Raw genomic sequence first — 5,933 nt, forward strand, 5'->3', positions numbered from 1 at the left:
TATTCCTGTGTAAGGGAGTGGGTCTCCCAAAACCATGAACAAGAGTTGGGGAGGTTGCTTCTGAGCTTTTCCCACCTTTGGCCTTTGGACCCCACTATTAGAATTTTTTTTTTTTTTGGTCAGTCGTGGGCTTGAACTCTGGACCTGGGTGCTGTCCCTCAGCTCTTCAGCTCAAGGCAAGCACTCGACCACTTGAGCCACAGCACCACTTTCAGTTTTCTGGTGGTTTATTGGAGATAAGAGTCTTATAGACTTTTCCTGTCCAGGCTGGCTTTGAACTGTGATCCTCAGATCTCAGCCTCCTGAGTAGCTAGGATTACAGGCGTGAGCTACCAGCACCTGGCTTTAGAAATTATTGACTGTGCTCCTCTAACATTCATTTGTACTTTCATTAGGACACATATGCTTAAATACCCCAGAGGGTGGCCAGCCTGATATCAGCAGCTCTTTGGAAATGGGCAATAGTCCCAGGCTGAGTAAAAATTTGTTCTGGGGGAAGGTTGAGACAGTCTCATTTTTTAGCCCAGACTGGTCTTGATCTCACTGAATTTTTGATGTTCCTACCTCAGCATTCTGGGTGCTTGCAGGTATGTGCCACCAGGGCTGGAAAAACTATCAGTATTTTGTATGGAATTTTAGATCCAGCTAATTCTCATTTATATCTCTTAGTTGCATGTAGTCTCTTCATCTACCCCAAAGGTTAAAAAGACAAGTAACTTATATATGATTTTTTGGCACATTGCAGTCATTCTGTAGGTGGTTGGAGGTAAACAATGAAGCTCCTACATCCAAGTAGAAGATCAATCACAACCTATTTACTTGATATAATGTGAAGTGGGAACAAAGCAAACACTGACCAACTTCTTTGGTGGTGATGGGGGAAACAAATTCACTGAAGGTGAGAAGGCTGTACTGAACTTCATGTTAATCAACAGCAGAGGGGGTTCAGGATCTTGGCTTTGACAATTGGCCTTGACCCTGGATTTCTGGCCCTACAAAGAACACCGGCGATAAATGTGGGTTGAAAAATGAGGAACAGTGGGGGATAGAACAATGTTACAGTAGGTTTAGGAGTGATGTAGTGACCAAAAAAGTAAGTTAGCACAAAGATCTATTAAATAATCTTGAAGTAGAATGGGTGGAAAAGCATGGCAGAATTCTCAACATTTCTATAATTGTAAATGAAACCTTGAAAGAAAGCATGCACATCTCACCTTTAAAGAAATGCCACATCAGGTGTCAATCATGGATAGCAATCTGCTAGACGAAATGCAAATGAAAGGACCTGGTTAACACTTGCTGGAGCATAGAAAGGGTACAGACAGTATAAGTCAGTAAAGACCTTCAGAGGAGCCAAGAAATTATAAAAGTGGCAGCACAGTACCTGAAGAAAATTAAATTGCCTTTTGCTGGCATGAAGAAGAAATGTAAAGGGATATTTTAAAAAATAGATAGCTTTTTTTGTTTTTTAGGGATTAAAGGTTTGATCATTACATAAAAATTAATTTTTCCCCTTTTCATTAACGGAAAGAATCCAGCCTTGAAACAGCCTTCTTCAGCTGCATCCAGTTTACCCAGTCCCTTGTCATTACTTTATGCATTTCCTTCTCAAAACCTTGTTTTTCTATCCAGACACTTTGTCACCTCTAACTCTAGGGTTTCCTTCTTGCTGAAGAAATAAGAACAAAAAGCAGCACCTGGAGTTACTTTCAGGAAAACAGCAACACAGCTCACCCAGCCTCCCTAGACTTTTCTCTTGCTTGCCAGCTTATTCAAGAATTCCCCACTACCTTTCTTATAGAACCTTAATAAGACTTTCTTCCTTGTTTCTTCCACTCTTTCCTGATTCTCAATTGTTTCAGCAATCTGGAAACTTTTTTTTCTTCTGCCCTGGGGCTTGAACTCAGTGCTTAAGCTCTGTCTGAGCTTTTTTGCCCAAGGCTAGTGCTTTACCACTTAAACCACAGCTCTATTTACATCTTTTTGGTAGTTAATTGGACATGGAAGTCCCGCGGACTTTCCTGTCCTGGCTGACTTGGATGCTTAGATTTCAGCCTCCAAAGTAGTTAGGATTATGGGCCTGCGCCACCAGCATCCAGCCTGGAGACTGTTGAATGACTCAATATCTTCTCTCTTCTTCCTCCACACTTCTAATTTCCATTCCACTTTGCTGTGAGGCTTACATCACCTACTTCCATGTACCAACCATTTTCTCCCTTCCTTCCTTCCTTCCTTCCTTCCTTCCTTCCTTCCTTCCTTCCTTCCTTCCTTCCTTCCTTCCTTCCTTTCTTTCTTTCTTTCTTTTTTCTTTCTTTCTTTCTTTCTTTCTTTCTTTCTTTCTTTCTTTTGTCAGTCGTGGGGCTTGAACTCTGGGCCTGACTGCTGTCCCTCAGCTCAAGGCTAGCACTCTACCACTTTGCTACAGCACCACTTCCAGTATTCTGGTGGTTTATTGGAGATAAGAGTTTCATGGACTTTCCTGCCTGGGCTGGCTTTGAACCTAGATCCTCAGATCTCAGCCTCCCGAGTAGCTAGGATTACAGGCGTGAGCCACTGGTGCCTGGCTCTTTTTTTTTGTTCACATCCCTTTAAAATTTATTGAGAGACTGGGAATGTGGCTTAGAGGTAGAGGGCTTGCCTAGCATGTATGAAGCCCTGGGTTCGATTCCTCAGTACCATATGAATAGAAAAAGCTGGAGGTGGCGCTATGGCTCAAGTGGTAGACACTAGCCTTGAGCGTAGAGAGGTTCAGCGACAGAGCTCAGGCCCTGAGTTCAAGCCCCAGGACAGGCAAAAAATAAAATTTATTGAAGTAGCTTAATCTGGTTAGGTTTGAAGGAGAAATTTTAGTTTTGGTTTGTTATAATACACATAATACAAAACAAAGATTGATTTCTCTTACAGATTCTGTGCAGCCATGATAGGGAAATAAGAGGCTTAAAAATAGCTTTATATAGATCATCATTTACATTTAAATAATTTCCTGGGCTTTGCTTTGAGATGCAAAAATGATGAAAATCTTAGGTTGCCCTGAGTATGTGGACCAACAGCTGGCTACTGAGGCAAACCAGAACTCAAACTTTATTGTCCAAAAAGTGCTCATAGTGACCACTGGGAAATCATTTACTAAGAAAATCTCTTTAACTCCCTCCAATAAGATAATAGTTTTGATCTCTCTCTCTCTCTCTTTCTCTTTCTCTCTCTCTCTGCTTAGATAGGATCCCACTGGCACAGGCTAGCTCTGAATTTGTGGTCCTCACAGCTCAGCCTCTTTGAATGCTGAGACAGTGTGTGTGTGTGTGTGAGAGTAGGGTTTGAACTCAGAACTTTGTGCTTCACTAGGCTGACATTCTACCACTTGAGCCATGCCCCTGTCATTTTTGCTTTATCTTTAGGAATAGGGTTATTTGCCTTTACACTCTGGTTATTTGCCTTTACACTCTACCTCCTTGAACCTCAAATCCTATTATTGTTTCCCAAGTAGCTGTAGTGCCAGATTTGTACTGCTGTGCTCAGCTTTTTTGTTTGTTTGTTTGTTTGGGTTGTGATGGGATCTTCTATGCTTTTTTGCTGGAGCTGGCCTTTAAGCACAAGCCTCCTGACCTTTGCCTCCTGAGTAGCTAGGGTTATAGGTGTGAGACACTTGTGTTGGGTTCAGTCTCCTTTTTTAAAGAGTCAATCCTAGGCTGAAGGCATAACTCCAGCAATAGAGTAACTGCCTACTTCAAGCATGGGATTCTGAGTTCAACCTCCAGTTCAAACCCCAGCCCCCCCCCAAATAAAAATGGATCCAGTATCCTATATTTTTGGCATATCAAGACATTGCTAAAAGGTATAGAGTTCATGAACACTTCAGCTGAGATGTCAGCCTTTACTTTTTTTTCCTGCCTTTACCTTTGATGGGGAAAATATTCTTTTGAGAAAAGTATAATGGATTCCCTCCCCAAAGAAACATTTAATGTACTGCAAATTTCCCAACAAAAGTGGATAGATACTTTGCCTTTTGTTCCATTATCCAGTTCCTTGAATAAATTGTTCAGTTCTGTGTTGAAATACATCTAGACATGAATTGGTGAAAATATAATAAACTCTTATCACAAGTAAACAAACTATTCTTTTTTTAAAGCCTGCTTTATTGAAATGTAATTGACATGTATATTTCATCTACACACACACACACACACACATATATGAAACTCACAATCAAGCAAGTTTTGCCTCTGTAATTTTCCCACTTCATCCCTTCCCACAACTTCCTTATGTCTCCTCCATTTGTCCCCAATCATTTATAATGATCTTTCTATATAGATCAATTTGCATTTTTAATATAGAGCCAGGCACTGTAGGTTCACACCTGTAATCCTACCTACTCAGGAGTTGAGATCTGAAGATTGTGTTTCAAAGCCAGCCTGGGCAGAAAAGTTTGTGAGACTATTGCCAATTAATGTCAAAAAGCTGACAGTGGAATTGTGGCTGAAGTGGTAGAGTACCAGCCTTGAGAAAGAAAACAAAAGCTATAGTGCTTAGGCCTCGAGTTCAAATTCTACACACAAAATATAATTTTAGGGCTGGGAATGTGGTTTATGATAGAGTGCGTGCCTTGCTTGCACTGGGTTCAATTCCACAGTACCACATAAACAGGAAAGGCTGGAAATGGTGCTGTGGTTCAAATGGTAGAGTGCTAGCCCTGAGCAAAAGAAGCTCAGGGACAGTGGCCAAGCCCTGAGTTGAAGCCCCAGGACTGGCAAATAATAATAATAATAATTTTATATAAATGGAATTCAGTAGATATTATTCTTGAACTGGCTTTTTCATTCATCCTAATGAGTGGAATTTACAAATCATTCCAAGTATTAGATTGGTGGGGCTGGGAAGGTGGCTTAGTGGTAGAGCGCTTGCCTTGCATGCCTGAGGCCCTGAGTTCGATTCCTCAGCACCACATAAACAAAAAAAGAAAAAAGCCGGAAGTGGCGCTGTGGCTCAAGTGGTAGAGCGCTAGCCTTGAGCTGAAGAGCTGAGGGACAGCTCCCAGGCCCAGAGTTCAGGCCCCACGACCGGTTTCCCCACCCCCCTCAAGTATTAGCTTGTGTGTGGCACTGTGTACTTGTCAAACATTTAAAGTGAAAGCAAAGGAGAACACATCAGTCTAAAAGATATCACCAGAAGAGAGGATCTTCCCATGTGGTCCTCAGCTTATTGAACTATTTGTCTTAGCCACTTGATTTAAAACTTTTAAGCTTCCACAACTAAAAATTGTGTGGATTACCGTAGGTTTTTGAAAATTAACTTTTATTCAGTTAAAAACTTTTTCCACCTGGAGCCAGTGGTTCATGCCTATAACCCTAGCTACTCAGGAGGCTGAGATCTGAGGATTGTGGTTCGAGGCCAGCCTGGGCAGAAAAGGCCACTTGATACTCATCTTCAAGTAACCACTCAAAAAACAGAAGTGGCACTCTATCTCAAGTGGTAGAGCACTAACATTGATCACAAAATGGCTCAGGGACAGTGTGTAGGCACTGAGTTCAAATCCCACAACAACAACCACAAAATCTCTTTTCCATACTTAGTTTCCTAACAATATTGATCATGAATAGATGTCCAAACATAAAAATTACTTTTTGTGTATCTGAGGACTAATTTGTCATTCTGCTTTGTTGTATTTACACAATGAATTAATATTTGTTTCCTTTACCAAATTACTTCTATGTTTCCACGTTAAGATACTCATATTTCTGGGAAGAAAGTCTCCTGATTCTCATTAACGTCTAATATGCATACATTTTACATGCAAATAAAACCACATAGTATATGACTTACTGAAAAAAAAAAAAAAAACAAAAAACAGACAGACACACTCATTAGCATAGATTTGGAAGCTTTCGATGTGAAAAGAACCCCATGGAGCAAAATCCTCTCTGTTACCGCCTTGCATA

This window comes from Dipodomys ordii, unplaced genomic scaffold, assembly GCF_000151885.1.
Source record: "Dipodomys ordii isolate 6190 unplaced genomic scaffold, Dord_2.0 Scaffold13, whole genome shotgun sequence".
In the NCBI taxonomy this organism is placed as follows: domain Eukaryota; kingdom Metazoa; phylum Chordata; class Mammalia; order Rodentia; family Heteromyidae; genus Dipodomys; species Dipodomys ordii.